Source organism: Amblyomma americanum, chromosome 10, assembly GCF_052857255.1.
Source record: "Amblyomma americanum isolate KBUSLIRL-KWMA chromosome 10, ASM5285725v1, whole genome shotgun sequence".
Taxonomy (NCBI): Eukaryota; Metazoa; Arthropoda; class Arachnida; order Ixodida; family Ixodidae; genus Amblyomma; species Amblyomma americanum.
The window spans coordinates 128,134,948-128,154,397 of record NC_135506.1 but is presented as its reverse complement, the minus strand read 5'-3'; the positions used below and the strand labels follow the sequence as shown (position 1 = coordinate 128,154,397).

At 46.1% G+C, this 19,450-nt stretch overlaps 1 long non-coding RNA gene across 1 annotated transcript; it reads left to right on the top strand.

Annotated features, from left to right (window-relative positions):
• The first annotated feature begins 3,807 nt into the window (after positions 1 to 3,807).
• On the top strand, positions 3,808 to 7,150 carry LOC144106633 (uncharacterized). Its single transcript, XR_013309073.1, has 4 exons — positions 3,808 to 3,887; positions 4,725 to 4,849; positions 5,266 to 5,337; positions 6,976 to 7,150. It is a non-coding gene; the product is annotated as an uncharacterized LOC144106633 (long non-coding RNA).
• The last annotated feature ends 12,300 nt before the right edge of the window (positions 7,151 to 19,450 follow it).

Below are 19,450 nucleotides of genomic sequence, written 5' to 3'. Positions count from 1 at the left end.
TCGCTGAAAACTTGAGGGGCGTCGCCGTGCCGGTCGAGTGCCGCTGCAACCTCCTGCTTACAATCACAGCGCAAAGACGAACACGGACACGAGGAGAGACACCACAAAGCGCCGATTCCAACAACGTTTATTGCTGCACGCAGCGAACACACACAGAGTACAGCAGTCATGCGCAGCTACGAAAGGGAAAGTCATGTAAGACCGGTAGCAGAGCCAAACCGCAAGGAAACACATCATCATAGGCACAAGAAAGAAAACAAACCTAAAATCTAAAAAGGCAGGACGCAAATAAGCACAAAAAACATAATACTCTACTTAGAAATTCCTAAGACACGACGCTCCTTATCACTTAATAACACCGATGGGGGCTGACACAGTAATCTCCTTTTTGTGCGATATCACCAGCCTCAGCTATCTCCCTGGCTGTTTTGCTGACATACTTATGAAGGATTGTTGTTCTTCCCACAAAGGGACCACTTTCCTTACACAGTTGGCAATGTCAGAAAAACAACCAGGGAGATAGCTGAGGCTGGTGAGATCGCAGTAAAAGGAGATTACTATGTCAGTACCCCATTGGTGTTAAGTGATAACGGGCGTCGTGTCTTAGGAATTTTCTAAGTAGAGTTTTATGTTTTTGTTCTTGTTTGCGTCCTGCCTTTTAGGTTTTAGCTTTGTTTTCTTTCTTGTACCTATGATGATGTGTTGTCTTACATGACTTCGTTGCTGCGCATGCCCGCTGTACTCTATATGTATTCGCTGCGCGCAGCAATAAACGCTGTTGAAGTCGGCGCTTTGTGGTGTCTCTCCTCGTGTCCGTGTTCGTCTTTGCGCTGTGACTGCAAGCATGAATTACCAACTCGCCCAGCAACGGATTTTATGCAACCTCTTGTTGAATTGCATTGTCCGATGTGAACCGCTATATGCGGGCACTTGGATTGTTTGTGGCAAGGCGGAGGGGGACCTCTTGGTAAAACACGATTCATACGGAGAAGGTCGAGAGGAGACGGAGTTGATAACGTCAGTTGTCACCGCCCCTCCCTCCCTCCGCTTCCGCATTCACGCTAGAGGCGAAATCTGAGAGGGATGTCACTGCTGCCAGACCGCAGTGGTTGGGTGCGCGCCGCAAGAACGCGTCTGCGCTGGCTTCTGGGTCCAGTTTTCTCGAAGTGCTTCTTGTTCTCATATTACTCATAAAGCGCCCCCCCCCCTCCTTTCCATGACCGCGCCTCTTGTGGCATGATGGCCAAAATTGTCCACTTTTGGTTCTACACCAGTTTAACTTGCGTCGAGCACTCCCCCGTCGTCTTCGTTCCCTGATTCAAGACTCCTCGCAGCCTTTCTGCCACCGTCGAGGACCTCCTCTCAACGACGCATGTTCTGTCAACACCCCCTAGTTGTTTTCCCAGTGGTCCAGAAACACGTGCGCTGATGACGTAGACAAGGGGAGGAGTATCTCCTCGAAGTACTTGGTGTTCTCAAACGACTAACAAACCGTTGCCCCACCGAACCGTTAAGCTGACAGGCGCGTGAAGAAATGGCCGCCAACCGGGTGAGCTTTTGTGCTGGCCCATCAAAAAGCTCTCCATGTCATAGAAACCTGTCGCATCCGTGGCGGCGCCCGAAGGCGTTAGGTTTTGGTGACGTGTAAACAACTCCTTGTTCGAGCGGGCGGATTTCTCTCACGTATGAATCCCGCGTAAGGCGTTTTTGGGAGTAGGGTGATGTTTCCCGGAACGGCGATGAGGCCACCAAAGAACTCTACCACAGCTCCCATGTGCGAACGTCGCTAGTGACGAAGGCAGGTTAGGAGCACTGAGTTTCAGGAATGTGATGTAGCCGCTTGACGCGTCTTAGGGCACAAGGCTGGCTGTGTGCGCAAGGTGAGGGACCACGCGCGCCTCTCCACGTACATGTCCGCGACCCGGGATGGACTGGGGATCCCGAAGCAGAGTCTTATGTCCTGGCCGTGATCTGTGTCACACTTCTGCCAGTGGCTCATCTTCAGGCGGGCCAGCGGGAAGAGTTCACGCGAGGAGGCTACCGCCTCACACGTGCGGAGGAGAGCAGCCGCGGCCGCTGAAGAGGAGTGGCCACGCAACGTTGCGGACCGTTCGAGGTTGCGCCAGGTTCCGCCGGACCTACAGAGCCCAGGACAGCTGGTGGTCGATTCCGGGACCTAGGTACATCAAATTTCGACGCCAGGGCAACTCCTTTCCTCGCAGATGGAGCCGCAGGGTCCAGTGGCGCGCTGCTGCAGCACAAGGGTCGATCAGTAACGTCTCTGTCCTCGTCGCTGAGAGCTGCAGACAGCAAACACTAACACTAACACTAAAACAGCAAAGACTAAAGTCGTTGTTTTCAGAGGTAGAAACAAGAAGATCTGTCTCACTAAGAACATATTCCTGCACTCCGTACCCTTAGAAGTTGTGCCTTCATTTAAAACATTAGGTATGTTATTTAATGAAAGAATGTCATGGGATGATCATGTTAGCTTTGTAACAAATAAATGTTCGCGTATTATTGGTCTTCTTTACATGAACCGTGAGATACTGCCGCGAAATGTAATGCTAATGCTATATAATTCATTGATACAATCTCATTTCAGCTATTGCCATTTAACCTGGGGTGCAACAACAGCAGGCAATCTTCAGAAACTACACTTGTTACAGAAAAAATTTCTAAGAATTGTTGAAAATGTTTCGCATACCTACCATACGGCCGCACTTTTCTTAAAGTATAACTTACTACCAATTACTAAGCTTTATGACTATCGTCTGAGCAAGTGTGTGAAAAACGAGGTGTTGAAGAACATATCTTTTCTATCAAAATTAGCTGGTTTAGAAAAACGAGATGCAATGTACAGCACAAGAAATATAGCACAATGGAACGTAAAAACATACAGAACTTTCTATGGTAATCAAACATTAGAAAATAAACTACCACGACTTCTTAACAAACTCGCACAAAACGATATTGATCTCCAAAACACAACACGCCACAAACTGTTCGAGTATTTTTTTTTACACTACACTTAACCTTTTTTCTGTGATTTGTCTACCTAATTCTTCTTTCTTTCACCATCATTGTAAGTTTTCTTTCCAGCCAGGACAATGCTGTTGATTTTATGCTGACTACTGTAACCGGATAACAGCTCTGCTATATGTATTTTTTTATTTTCTTTATTGTATTGTATTGTATTTTCTTTATTTCTTTACTGTATTGCTGTCAAAGTGGGGGCCCGTGGCCTTGTCAAGCTGTCAAACGGCAGCTTTTACTACGGGTCCCCGTCATCATCTGTACCATGGTGGCAAATAAATTTGAATTTGAATTTGAGTCCGAAGATGCCATCAGCGAAGTCAAGCACGTGTTGGAGGGCGTGACGCAGGACACCAACCAAATGGAGGCTCAAACTGAGGCAGACAGCCCCACTCCACCCACGCCATGGAAACCGATCCCCTCACCAGCATCGCAGCTGTGTTATACCGCATTTACGCGGGTGACCTTAACCACAGTTAAGGTAACTACGGTTCATCGTAACTATAGTTAGCCGCGCTCGCACGGCAGACGAAACTGCAGTTACGCCACCTAACCACAGTTACCCAAACCGAGCTTGATGACCACAGTTTGCTACCTTAACCGACAAGATGGCGGCGCCCGTGGCAGTATCAACATCGAACGACTCGTCCTCCCAGAGTTGTGGCATCTGGCTTGATTCAACAACCGCGGCCATGATACGTATCTGATACGGATCTGATACGGTAACACGCGCAGCGCTCGGATATATGCTGCGATTGTAGCGGAACTTAACGTCGGGCAGCCGCCGGGACAAGGCCCATACACCAGCAAACAAGTGAAGCTGAAAATGGAAAACCTCAACAAGAAATACGGTAAGTGCGACCTTTACCGAACGATGCTCGTGCCATCAAGTTCTCGGCGCTGTTTTCATAGGGCAGCTGAACTGCTTACATGAGCCTCGCATGTGCGACAGTAGCATTTGCTGTCGCTTGAGCAACGCGTCGATTCTCTTCGCCGTCGTCGGACAGGTATGGAGTGTCGAAGACGATCTTGAGAATGCATTGTTGAGGTAGTAAGGACCCGAGAGTAATGACCTCAGACAGGAGCAGCATACGCAGCACTTAGAATCTTCGCTCGTGCACGCGTGCACTGCGCTGCATGCAATATTCGTCTTCCTCGTTACACACGTGTTGTTCGTCGTTTTTATTTGCAAATTGCGAGCTGCAGCGCTGACAGCATTGCTGTACGCGTAGCTATTTCTGGCCACCTGCTAGTGCAAGAATGTAGTTAATTGAATTTCTAGATTTATTTCATATTTGTTTACCAGGCTTCACTGTGTACTAGCAGCATTTGTGAAGTAGTATACACAGTGCAGCCTGGGAAAGATATATGAAAGAAATAAATCTAGAAAATAACCAAGTAAGGTATTGCTAGAATGACAATAGTTGAGCCATAATGCACAGTCGTGCCTTAAATTGCAAAGCTACAACTAGCAGGATGTAGTTTAGCCACATTGCAAATGTAAATTGCATGCATTAATTTCACCAGTACCTGTGCATATGCATTAGACACTTATCTATGAAATTTTATTCTTGCACTGAGAATGTATACAGTGAAGCTTAATCCACTGAGAGAAATGCTGGGTTCACAACCTTCGGATGTTTTTTTGAGAACTCATTTAATAGCTCACATCATTTTTATTTGTCCAGGCAGCTGAGACGGACAGGCACTTCAACTGGGTAGCCTGGTGTCCCGTGGATCTTCTACTGGCAGCTCCAGTTTCCTCGGCTGCCTTCCCATCAACGATGATGGGCGAGTCGAGGAAAGTGTAGAGGTAATTTGTGATTTATACCATTGCATGTAATCCGTCGTTTAGAACACTTCAGAATTTAATTGCGGCGCATTTCTCAGTGCGGAACTTATACTCATTATAAAATGCTGGCCAACAATAGATAATTAAGAACAGACTCAAGCAGTTGTGTAAATCACTCCCACAAACATGGGCACTGACCTCCACGGCTACATTTTTGCCTTGTGCTGTTGTTCTTTGTCATGAAACGTGAACCAACTAGTCAAGCAACTCCCACTGCTCGTCCGTAAATCCTTGTTGTTTTCTAGCAATTCTACATATCGGTAGTCAGCTGGTTTTGTCCCCATATACTTAATGTTACCATGCCAGAGCAAAGACCACTTTGTTGTACAGGTAGTTCAATGTGCATTTCTGGTTTAGGTTACGTCCTTTTTTTTCAGGTGGGAATCATATGTAAAAAGGCACACACTGCGGATGGATACGACTTAAGTCTCTAGTAAGATGAAGTTATGGTATGCACCAGAATTTCGGTACCTTTATTTGCGTGATATATTAATATTGCTAGTGCTATATGACAATTCATCTTTCACACCTGTGCACATGCAGCTTCACCTTCATCCTTCTCTCTTGTAGATACTCATCTTCGTCCATTGATTCTATTAGCAACTGGGCTTGAATAGAGTGGAGTAATACAGCCAGCTGTGGATTTTTTTCTCTACAAGGACACTGAAGGGAAGTAGCAAAGTAGGTAATAAATTTCGATGTGATATCTGTAATGTCCAAGTAATTCAATAAAACAAAGTGGTGGGCTAGTTTGTGATTCATACTTGGAATGAACGACAGCGTAAAAAAGGACAACCACAGAAGAGAAGCGTTCTTTGTGTCGTGTCCTCTTCTGTGGTTGTCCTTTTTTGTGCTGTCTTCGTTCGAAGTATATAAGTAATATCTGTATTGTATTACATTTTTGTCTATAAGCTCTTTTTGCATGCTTTCTGTATTTATTGCCATTTCACATAGAGTACACTCAATTGCAGGTTGAGTGCTGTCTATTCCTTCTTTCTGTATCATCCCATTTTCGTGCTGTTTTTAAGCCTTGAATGATGAACCAACTGACCCAGCAATCCTTCATTTGGAACCATTGGACAGACCCTGGGGGGGGGATGTAGAATAAGCTACTCCCACAACCATGGGCATTAATGGCAATCGGGAGCGGAAATAGCACTTGCGTCTTCAAATCGCAGCGCTTTGTCGTGCCAGAGTTCGCACCTCACCTTCCATGTACTGCTCAACTCAACCTCATCAGCTCGGTTTATCCTTGGTCAACAATGCCCCACATGCTTGCAAATGTTTAACATATTGCTTGTTATTGACTTTGATCAGCTTGGTATACTGTCTTGTTCAGCTGTTCATTCATTTATTTGTTTGTACATACTGCGAGCCATAACTTTGGCCCATGCAGGAGGGCACACAATTATAAAAGCCATAAAACCATTAGCCGCAACAGCCACAAGTCATTTAAAGGGCATAAAATCCAACATTCATCACAACACCAACACTAGGAGCCGTACAAAAATCCTCCAACTCCTTCACAAAATATTTCGAGCCGCATAAACCCAATGAAGGCGACTGCACACCGCAACAGTATTCAGGAAAAAAATGAACTGAACCCATTGATTCATGTGCAAGTTGGGCCTAGGTAATGCTCATGTACAGTACTCACGGATTGAAATAGGACATTCGGAGCGCAAGCCAAGAAGTGCCACGCAGGCATGTGGTAAACCACAGGGCGGCTCGTTGGCAACTGGAAGGAACAATTCTGCTTTGTAGATGTTCTCCCCCTCGCGCCATACCACAATGCACCACCTTGGTTCCATGAGCATCTACGGGCGGCGCTCCATGAAGCGACGGCCACGCGCTCCGAATGTCCTATTTCAATCCGTGAGTACTGTACATGTCTGGATCTTCATATATCTATTTAGTTATGTTTAGGAAAACAAAAATTTGAACCGCTGCCTTCTTTCCAATTTGGCCATCATAAGTTAGTGATTTTGTAATATATTGTGTAAGCGGATGATTGGATTACATTAGAACACATTTAACCTTTTTTCTTAGATGATAACACGATTTCTAGTATGTTTCATCATGTGCAGCTGCCAGTTGTCAATGAGGCACCAGACGGCTCGGAAGTGCTCCTGTCATGGGAGGACAGCCTACCTGAAGGAAGCAGCAGAGGCGACCTCTCACAACTTGCGGTCAGCTCCCCCATTTGCAGTGCCAGTGCTGCAGTACCTGTACTGCAAAGCACAGGCAACAGCAGCAGCGACACAAGCAGCAGTGCCACTGCAGGGGCAAGCAGCAGTGCCAGTGCTGGCACAAGCGCCAAAAGAAGGGAACCCCAAAAGAGCCGCCACAAGCAAAAAAGATCTGCTATAGAGCAGCTAGTTGCCCTCCATAAAGGAGAAAGCAAGGCAGCAGCAAAGGCCAACCGCGAGGCACACAAAATGCGCAAGATAATAGTGCGTCTCCTGAAGGAAGCGAATGCCATAAATGCAAGCATGGTGCATCTGCTTGCGAAATTTCTAGACAACAAAGAAAATAATGACTCGCTCAATAAAGAGTGATCAAAACAGCTGGAAGTTATTTGATATTACAGTGCATGTGATAAGATTAAAGATCTTTTACAGCTGAAAGTCTTGTATTGTGTTTTAAATAGTGCATTGTATTGTGCGGGCTGGATACCGTAGTAGCTTGCAGTATAAGGTATTAACAGAGTCCATGCATACACTGCAGGGGTACACAAGTGCAATAATCAAACAAGTATGCTGCAAGTACATTGCTTGCTGCTCTCGCAGTAACACTCCACCTGCTTCTCCACTCAGAACCAATGGCTGTTGCATGTTCACCAGGAACTGTTTGCTGCAACATAACTTTTTTTTTGGTGGGGGGGGGGGGGGGCAACTTATAGAACGGTGGGAAATTTTGACAACAGCAAAATAGTAATTACATGAAATTCTTCACAGAAAGTGTACTTTGGTATAACGTGTTGGGATGGGAATGTAATCAAATTTATCACACTGGAAGTCTTTCAAAGCTCTCACCATTGGGTCACATTTACGTCACATTTTTGTGTTTGCTTTGTGTGTGGATGATGTGTACGAAAATATGAAGCTTCCACCTGTGACCGACATGATTTCGTTACCTTCATGAGCAAAAGGAAAAAATTTCTCGCAACTATTGCTTAATCTTCGACTAGCTTTAAAATGTTCACTGTAATGTGATTGTAAGTACCAACAGCTTTTTTTGGTCAGAGGTATCCGCTTCCACTGGGCTACATCAGGTGCATGCAACAGCCTAGCGAAAAAATATGGGGATACCTAGGGGGTCCTTATTGAAAAGGTCTATATAGTGAATGCATTTTATTCACTATACTGCTTTCAGAATGAAGTTGAATGGCGCAACGGAACAAACACAGGAAGACACAGAGACAGAAAAAGCGCCACTGCTGTGTCTTCCTGTGTTTGTTCCTTTGTGCCATTAGACTTTATGATGAACCAACTAACGCGTCAGCAAGTACTACTGCTTTCAGAAGTAGGAGTGCAAGACTAAGAGCTTGTACTGCTTGACAAGGTACCAACAAGCTGCTGATTGGCAATGTGGCAAGACGATGGCCAGTTATACACGAAAATTATAAGCAACCAGCAAGTGATAGAATAGCTGCCAATACGCAGACCATGTGACACAAACACAATGAAAAAGGTAGTACAATGGCAATGAAACAGAAACATAAAGAGCAGCGCTCAACAAGAATGAATCATATAAAAATTTAAAGCTCATGCTGGCATTTTACTATCGTCTGTGAGCAAAACTGTTTGAAGAGAGATTTGTTTACAGGAAGTAATGAAATCTTCATTATTAGTTCATTAGATATGGTTGTATGTGGGTGAAGGTTTGTTTGTCATAAGGAGTACTAGTAATTGGTACGAACCACTTCGTTGTGTAGTTTAACAGGAACCAATAATTAAGATTAGCTATATAATGCAAGACTATTTTCTGAAAGCCTGGCTGCGACGGCGGCTTTCCAATGGAGGTGTAAAGCAAGACACTCGTGCACTGTGCAATGTCAGTGCATGTTAATGAACCCCATGTGGTCGAAAATTCCGCAGCCCTTCACTACGGCGTCACTCATAGCCCAAGCCGCTTCGGAACGTTAAACTCCATAAACCAAACCTATTTTATGAAGAACAAGTAGGTTACGAAAATTACAATGGTTGTAACCCTCATAACCTTCACCCCAGTAGGGAGTATGCATCATGTGCGTGAAATGGTAGCCATTTAAGGTGAGCCGAACCCAGTGTCTGCTCCTTCAACAATGTGTGTGTAGCTCTGTTCAGGGCTGTTCCCTCTTGGCAGAGGTGTCCTTCTGAGCTGCTCTTGAGTTTCCCACGGACTGGGTTCTAGCTCAAGGCAAGGTGCTTGGCCAGGGCGTTCCCGATGACCACACCTGACGTCTCTTCCCGGTTGCTTGTGCACACCGGCTGAGGCCGCCTTTCATCAGCGCTCTGCACCACACCAAACTAGCTTGAATCACACCGATCACTGAGCTGCTCACAAATGTTGTACAGCACACAAGCAGCACGGATCACATAAGTGACATTGTGGATGTCACACTCAAGGCCCTTCAGCACCATTCTAAAGCGTGCCTTGACACGTCCAAAAGCATTTTCGACAACAAGTCTGGCATTCGGCAGCCGGTAGTTAAAGGTCTGTGAGGAGGACCCAGAGGCACCTGGAAGCGGTACAGCTTCATCAGGTGCATCTGCAAGGGGAAAGCTTGATCACCAAGAATTGTGCCAACTCCAACACCTTCAGTGAGCTATGTTTCTTGCCGGAACAGGTCACTAGCCAGAGTAGCTGGCAGTTGAGAATTCTGATACAGTGCTGGGTCATTGTTCCTACCAGGGCTCCCAAAATTCGTACATAAGGACCTGTATGTGTGGTCGACGACAGCAAGTAGAGCGACACTGTACCACCCCTTTATGATTGTGTTATTCAGCAGCTTCTTGCTTTGGGGGACACACCTCGATATGACAGCCATCTACTGCACCGACACCTTGAGAGAAACCACAGACTGCTGTGAATTTACAGATGTGCTTGTAAAGCCCGGCCGGTGTTGGGAAATGCACAAATCGTGCTTCCAACTACTCCACTACCACGCCGCAAATTCGTGAAATAATAAATTAACGCAGTGACTGCTGTGAATTTGCACATGTGCTCGTGAAGCTCAGCTGGTGTTGGGGAATGCACAAATCGTGCTTCCAACTGCCCCACAACCACGCTGCAAAATTCGTGAAATATTAAGTTAACTGACGCAGTGCTCACGCCAAACAAGTTGGCAGCAGTCCGCTGTTCTGCTGATGTTGCGAGGCGGTACAACCCGATCGCCACGCGTTTCTCCAGCGGAATCGCTTTCCGCATGTTGGTATCTTGCCGGCTCATGCTTCCACAAACAGCCATCATATACCAGAATGTGCCGCGGTTGTTCCGAAAGTTTACTCGGAGTCCACTGTCCGGAAGGTGTGGAAGCGTGGTCTCGTACCACGAGTCTGGGCGCGGGCACGCCGACAGATTTCGCTCACGGACGGACAGGTGCGCCGGCGCCAACAAAAAGAGCTTCGGCCGCCCCCGGTGTCGCTTCCTCGTCTCTTCAAGGATGGCAATTTCAGCGCTCAGCGCCAGCATCTGTACGCGCAGGCGTTGTAGCGCTGCCTGATGCGCCACGAACGCAGCCCAAAATTGAGCGTCGCCCTCGTTCACGATAGGCCTGCTAAGGGCCAACATAGGCTTGACACACAAGACGTCCGAAGGATCTTAGATACACAAGCACAGCACTCACTGTGAAAGAAAAGCCACGAAAATAAACAACAACGATAGCAGTGAGCAGCGATGCGTCACAGCGAGCAGTCACGGGGAAAAGATGCTAAAGTAGCCAAAGTAGAAAGCGCAGTCGGCTACGAAGTCGACTGTGATCATTGTTTAGAACTTGTTTTTAGATTTCGGCTAACGGCAGCCACAAGCACAAAGAAAAAAGTTTTTAAGCAGGCCTTAGCACAAGAAACAACGGTTTTCCTCTTATGTGTTCTTTTCAACGTAGCCCTGTTTAATAATACGCCTCAGTGGGCGACGTTTTAACTTCAATGAGGCGAATATCACATGATCTGTTTCGTCGCACTAATCGAGATGGCTAAACTGTGTGTAAGCGCGGCGAACTGCAGATAACTTTAACCGCCGTTAACCGCCTTAACTGCAGTTAAGCTTAACCACGGTTAAGGCTGCCCGTGTAAAGAGGGTATTACAGGCCCACGAGAAGCGCCTAGAAGCCCGCCAAAAGACGCGGCAGCCTGGACGGCCAACATGGCAAGCCGGCTGACGTCGCTCGAGCAACGATTCGGCACGCAGGCACCCTGGCCAGCTTCCGACCCAGCTCACCCACTTCTCCGCCGGCCAGAAGCTTTACTCACCCGTTATAACCCCTCCGCTCTTGATGGCTGCACGCCGTAATGAAATCCGAGTGTGGTAGTGGAATTGCACGCGCTTCCGCTCAAAACTAAACACGCTGCAGCTTCTCCTCCAAACCATCACCTACATGGTCACTCTCACTCTGTTCAGGAAACTCTAACCCCTGTCAAGCTTCGTAACTACACGTGCGAGAACATTCTTGCATGCTAGTTGGTGCATATAAGCCGAATTTCTAGCGCAAAAAAGACGAGGACACAAGAAAGGAAGTGAACATGAAGCATTGTGTCCCGTCCACTTCGGTTCCCGTGTCCTCCTCTTTTAAGATAGAAATTTGTTACTCCACGCCTGAGCAGCCTGTTAACTTAGCGCTACACCCCGGGTTGATACCCTAATTCCCTAGTCCTACACCGTCACGGACTGCACCCCCCCCCCCAACCACCCCAAAAAAAAAAATAAAGCCCCACGGCACCGCTGACGGCAGCTATGAGAAAAGCGCCACGTACCAGCGGCCGCCACCGGCTTCTTGGGCTCGGCGATTTCAGCGCCAACCACACAAGCTGGGGCTACAAGGAGAAAGAGAAAACTGGTATTTGAAAGGCACGGAAGTTAGCCAGAAGAATGCTCCGGTTGGCTACGCCGCACTATTGGAGAGGGATGAGGGGGCGTAAAGAAGTAAGTAGAGCAATGCGGTCGTAGCAAGAACGACAATGACATACGCACTGCAAATCACAGGCCGCCACAGCTGTAGCCTGCACTCCTTGACGGCTGCCGAGCGCTGGGACAAGAAAACTTGCAGAAAGGGGAGCATCATCCAATACCAGGGTCTCTCTCTCGTCAATGATCTCCAACACCCAGCACGCATCGTGAAGAGTTGAAGAGTGTCCAACTAAACACCTCTCCCGATCTCACACTCACCAAGAAAATCTCCCGCTGCCGATGGACCAACACAGAGCTTGTTAGGCATCGACCACTATATCCTCTAAACTAACTTTGCGCTCTTCTCGATCACCCCCTCCCCGGAAAGGAGGCTCAAAATCACGCTCTGGGAAATTATGCCGTCTCCGGAACTCATTCTGCGAACTCATAGACGATCTTGAACACTAGGCGGCAATGTTCACACAAGATGTCTCCTCGGCAATCAACAATCAATAAATTAATTTTATTGTTCCAGAAAATAATCTGGATGGTCTCCTGAGCTATAAGCTGCTCATGCAGCTTGATTCAAGCCCAGGAGACGACTACAAGACAATAGCAGTCAAATTGAAGGCACAGCTATAGCATCAAAAGATATAGCCCCAATAATAATCAAATATTGAGTTGAAACACAATTCAAAACGTGAAATAAACACTGTACAGTACAAAAGAAATTAACTGGACTAAAGATATAATAATTACATTTCAAAACAGTAAACACACGTGACAACATAATGCTTATTAGAGCTCAAAAAAGACCTGTTAACATTGAGTATTATAAAAGAAAATGCTTGAAAAATCAAGTAATTATTTTATTAACAGTCAACACACATAATACAACATAATGCTTCCTACAGTTCAAAAAGCAAACACCTGAGCTCTCTACGGTGCAATCCTGCCATGCGTATGAATTTATTAAGCAATACTGGAAGATTGTGTGCCAAAGATTGGCGTTTGTAAAACGTACAGAATGCAGGAATTTCCCATACATCCAGATTTCTAGTGGGTATTTTAGTGGCTCGGCGCTGTAAACTAGCCAATGAGACTATGTGGCTAGTAACTGCAGCAGAGGAAAAATAGAATATCTTTAGCAAACGCAATTCATAAATGTGTTTTACGGAAACTATTTCGAGCACTCTAAAAGCATGTATTGTAGCGGCCAAAGGTTCCATATTTCCAATATGGCGAAAAATTCGTTTCTGATTCGTGAGAAGACTTAAGTTTTCTTTTGTGGTTGTGCACAAAACTTAGGTACAATACAATAAATGGGAGCTAAACCATGCTTGATAGCTCTGAAGTATTGTCTACCGGGGAAGAATGCTGCGATCGCGGGACAAAGCTCCGGTAATCGAAGATAGTTTCTTGCACAGGTAACTAATATGAACGTCCGACATTAAATTCGACGAATAATATACATTAAGGATCTTATGGTCGTGAACAATTTCTATTTCCTGATAATCAAACTGAAATAAGAGGTCAGCTGGAACTGCCTTATTCTGAGCGCAAACAAATAATTGCGTTTGTTTTGGCAGAATTATTTTAATTTGATTTACTTTTGACCATCTTGACAACATTTGCAGAACCTCGTTGCATTTCTATACTAAATCGTCAATGTGTAAACTAGAAATTAACACAGTGCTATCATCAGCATGTATAATAAATTGTACAGTACTATCTACACTTTCAATATAATTGATGAATACATTAAATAAGAGCGGACCTACTACGCTACTCTGCGGGACACCGTATTTAAGTGGGAGAAGCGATGAATTATGTTTTGTCTAGGTGTACGAACTGAGCTCTATTTTCAAGGTAAGGTTTCAGTAAGTCTGAACACCACCCACGAATCGCATATGACTGAAGCTTTTTGATTAATTTGGTAGTCGAGGCAGTCTAATGCTTTACCGAAGTCCATGAAGAGAGCTACTGTGAAAATGTCTTTGTCTATTTTGTGCAGAATTTGTTTCTTTAATGTTCACAGAGCTGTTCCCGTGGATTTACCTTTCACAAACCCAAATTGTGCGTCAGTTATAACATTATGTATTTCAAAAAACTTTTACTAACAAATATATTTTTTTCTAGCGCTTTGCTGGAACCTCGGAGGACAAATATTTGTCGGTAATTTGTGGGAAAGTTGCAGTTGCCTCCCTTAAAAATTACGGACACCTTAGCAATCTTCATTGCGTCCGGAAAGATTGCAGATTCCATCACTAAGTTGATTAAGTGAACAAGTGTAGGTGCAATTTTAATTAAGATGCACTTTATGGGCTTAATTTGAAAGTCATTTGCGTCTAACACCTTTGGTGTTGGGCAAGGCCATCACTATGTTAGAAACTTCACAGCCATCGGTTGGATGAAGGAATATACTATCCCCAATGCTACTTCGGTGTATTGTTTCTTCGGAGGGATTGTCGCCGGGGGCAAGGATAGCAACGTTAACAAAGTAAAGATTTAAGGAATCAGTAATTTCTTTTCCGTTAAGTTCTCGGCCATTAAAATATTCGGAACGTAATTAATTTTTCGTGGGACAAGGACTGTTTATTCATTTCCACGCAGCGTCAGGGCGCTGCTGAGTTATATTTGGAAATATCTGTTCACAGTACGCATATTTCTCAAATCTTAGCTTTCCATTTAAGGTATTACGAAACTTTTTAAACTCTTTAAGTGTAAATTAATAGAAGTGACCGATTCGTGTACATAAATAAATGATAAAGTCAAACTTTAATTCAATCATTCTTAGATGATATTTTGTTATGCATGGCTTCCTCGCGTTCTTAGAGTGCTTAACAGTCTTTATAGAAAATGTCTACATAGATAACAGCAAAGAGCTTAATAAATTCGTTATATGCTTCAATCGCGACACCTTTGGATTTAACCGAAGACCAGTCTTGGAATATGATTGCTTGTTTGAACAGTTAAGCGGTGTTTCGCAGCCCCTTTAAAAGTCTGAAGGGCCCTTGGCCTGCTTCTGCGCCTCCGTCTAAGCTGTTCTCTGTAATGCCTTGTATAGCTAAAGGCTTATTTAGTTCAGCGGTTTCTACTAAAATGCTGCAATGCATCATGAAAACCGCACAATGATCGCTGACGTTAAACACACCTGTGCCAGCGTTGCAGATGACAGTGTCAATGTTGGTTATCAGAAGATCGAATATCCAAGATAAAGAACATGTAATGCAAGTTGGTGAAACAATCACATTTCAGAAACCAAAAGAATTTAGCTGCGCTTTGAAATCGTGCACAGGATCACTATCCTCTAAAATGTTAATGTTGAACCATCATTGATCAGTTTGAGGTTACTTTGTGAACTTAGGTTTAGAAAACTTTCATAAAACTCAAAAAAGCACACGAGGTTTCCATGCGGTGGGGGGTAAACAACGGATATTATGTCACTTTTATTTTGCAGTGTCAGAATTTCATAGTTGTCCCGGAAATCTAGCTTGACTACAGTACGAGCTGTTCGGCGACTGTACGAGCGGAACTCTGGGTCTAAAAGACACCTGCAGATTCCTTCGATGCCTCCTGGACCCTGAACACACTAGGAGTAACCAGGGACGTAACGTCACGCGCGTCTTCCACAAGCTGGGCATCGACGACGATTCCCTATGCCAAACCAGACCAGTACCTTACGACCACCCCTAAAAATTACAGGATTGCCCCTAAGTCTGCCTAAGAGAGCAAATGCGAAAGCCTTTCCCTGTCCTCATTCGACCTTCAGTTTAAGGCGATATCCTTTGATGGATCATACTTGCGTTCGTCTGTCACATTTCACGTCACGTGACCTAGGTTACTAAAAAAAGAAGCGCCAACAGAGACAAGACGTAAGAAGTGACACGGACAAGCGCTTGTCCATGTCACTTCTTACGCCTTGTCTCTGTTGGCGCTTCTTTTTTTAGTAACATGCACCAACTAGCCAAGCAAAAAGTTCTACGTGACCTAGGTCACGTGACGTAAAATTTTAAGTTCACGTGACAGCACGGTGCGTCGTGATGTCACGTGATCTCTCTGTCACGCTCCGCCAGCTGCTCTTCCCCATCTTCCGTGAAATGAATTGAAGCGCGGCAAATTCAAATCAGTGCAATGAGTCGCAAACGACTTTCACCTTCCCGCAGTTAAGAGATATATAAGTGACTCCAACGAATTTTTCATTTTCTGTTATCTTCGTAATTTATTGTTTTTGTTTACTATTACTCGACGGTGCGTACAGCTCGTTCGGCCGAAAAGCCATCGACATCGTTGTAGTAGTAGTAGTCGTAGTAGTTGGCACCGCGCGTCAGAAATATTCATTTCCTTACGGCGCGGTCCGGATGGCCACCGAGATATGCGAGACAGGCGTCATTTCCTTTCCTTAAATTGTCCAATGCGCAACTCGTCAAGCGATGGCGTTCCTCGGACTCCTTGGCAACGCTGAAAGACGCTGTAGCGTCCCACTCTTAAAGACGAAGTTTAAGCGTCCTGCATTTTTTCATGTTTATTTTTACCTTTTGTTTTTTAATTTTTGTTTTATTCTTTAATTCCCGGTTTAATTCATTAGATGTACGTCGCTGAAGAACTGTTGCTTAATCAACATTTATATATTTGTTTTATTTACCACACAACCTATGACTGACAGTTCGTGCGGACAAGTTCCGTCTACAACTTCCGTCCATGCCACTCATGAGCCAAAAAAGGCTTCCGCCTTATAACCGATTACTCATCTACAACTGGAACCCGAACACCGACCTGGACGACGAGATCTCGGTGTGGGAAATACATGCAGCCATACTCAAGCTTTTGCACTACATATGTGCCGGGGGCAGACCACATAACCAACAAGATGCTCCAGAACCTGAATGAGCATTGCATCCAGGCCGTCGCAGACCAATTCAACCAACACTGGCAGGAAGACACCCTCCTTGCGCAGTGGACACATGCGAAACTCGCATTTTTTCCCAAAGCAGGCAAATTTCCCAATCTGTGCAATCTCAGACCCGTCTCCCTTACCTCCTGCTTTTGCAAACTCTTTGAACACGTACTCAACAGACTACAAATCAACATGCAAACACATGACCTCTTCCTCCACACCATGTTAGGCCTCCGAAGCCACCTCTCAACCGAGTACGTCATGCTCCAATTTTCCGAAGAGCTCTTACGCCCCATATAACGCGCACGAGATCCTCGATACCTCTGGATCTCACTAAAGCGCGTTTGACAATGTACATCACTCGGCAATCGTGGAGGCACTTTCCAGCCTACACGTGGGATCTTATACCCACTCCTACATCGCCGCTTTCCTGCGCAATCGCCTAGCAGAGCTCAGCCTCGGTTCTTCCACATCTCCCTTCTGCCTCTCGGCAGACGAAGTACTCCGCAAGGCTCAGTGCTCTCCCCGCTGCTACTTAATATTACACTCCGCCTCCTAGCGCATTAGCTCCACAAATCCTCAACCTCTCCCACTCCTATGTGGACGACATCACCCTGTGGACCACCAAGGGCAATGCCGGCGTTATGGAAGACACGCTCCAGGCTGGAGCGCACAAGGTGGCCGCGCATTGTACCTGTATAGGACTCGCATGCTCTACCGCCAAATCAGGACTCCTGCTTGTTCATACAGCTCCCGCCCGTCCGCAAGGTTCCCCCAACCCCCCTTACCTCCATGCGCATCACAATCGACGGCCTCCCGGTAACGAAAGTACAGAAAGTACGCATCCAGGTCATGGTTTCTGAAAGCAACAGCCTCAACAGGACAGCATTTTCAAACCCACCAGCACCACCTACCAAACAATGCGCCTGATCCGAAGGATAGCAAGCAGGCATTGGGGCATGCGCGAGAATGATCTCCGGTGCCTAGTGCAGGACTTCATGATCAGCTGAATGCTGCACTCCCTTCCCCACCCTTACTTCTCGCAAACTGGAGAGAAGTAAATTCCCTCATCGGGCAGTTATAAGACCGCTCTAAATCGGCCCCGACACACCTCCAACTGCCGACTTCTTCTCAGGGGGGTATCCAGCACGCTGAAAGAACTACCGAAGCACATCGCACTGCTCAGAGCGAACGGCTCTCCGGCACAGCCGCAGCCCATGCATTCTAGCCTCGCTGGGTCTCCGGCCCTCAAGCTCTCTCTGACACCGGCCCCCTCACAGCCGGACACCTACCTGCATCCACTCCTTAAAAGCGTGCACCCTGTCCGCAACCAAGCTAGACAAGAAGCTCGCGCCAGAGCACTAAGCAAACATCCCGCCCGAGAACGCGGTGCAGCACACGTAGACGCGGCAGCGTACACTGTCCGAGATGACTATGCACACAGCGTTGTCTCTAACTCCGCCATCTAACCTCAGGCACCGTAAGGGCCGCCACCTGCCTGAAGGCAGAGGAGGCGCCCATTGCAGTAGCCATCTCCTCTTCTATTGCTAACTCGTCCTGAGCAACTTCAGAACTTCAACTCGAAACTATGCCCACGGACTGCTCCACACAGTCGCACGCAAAATTCTCGATTCTTCCCCACCCCAGTCCCGATCAACCCGACAAGTTTGGGCACCAGCCCACGCGGGCAATCTCGGCAATGAAAGTGCCCACTCTATAGCTTGAGCTTTCGTCAACCGAGCAGGGTACACCATTGATCGATCCGGGCTGCTCTCCAGACCGCCTGCTCACATACAACGAAATCAGCCTCCACTTCAGTGAGCAAAGGCTCTGGTATGCCCCACCACACAAATCTGTCACCAAACTAGGAGACACAGCCTGTCGGCAGCTCCAGCCAGCACGTTCATCTCCCCAGCCTTCTTTGCTCTCATCCGCCATGCGGCGTTCCCATAGCCGATTCACGTACCGTCATCTTCATTTGCGCTGAATTCCAACCCCCATCTCTTTGTAAACTCACGGACCTAGAAGGTTGGGAGGTTGCGTTGTCCAGCTCCTACCCGCCCGCACACAAGCGGTAAATGGAATGAATCATGCAAGCCGCCGAATGTCGCAGTACACCGGCACCTAATCGCAACCACGCGCACACCCAACATAATTTAGTTTGAGCAGATGAAAAAGAAATAAAGCAATGTTTTCCAGCCCGCGTGCCTAAGGCACAATGGGCTGCGCCAACCAAACATAAATTAGATTGGGCTGATGAAAAATAAATGAAGAAATAGAAGAAATATAAAGAAATAGCATCAACTGGAGATCATCAATTGCTTCAAGAATCTTTGCTCAAAATATGTCACTCGTGTGAGGAATGGAACATGGATTTAAACATTGATACGAGTGTACTCTCCTAGTTACGAGAAAAAAATGATAGTAATTACCAATATTGCCTTCACCACAGCCACATTAGAGAGGTCTCACAATATAAATATCTAGGCATTACTCTTAACAACCGATTAATCTGGGGTACTCATATTTCTGAGATCTGTTCAGCTACTTTCTCTAAGCTTTGTTCCTTGAGACGT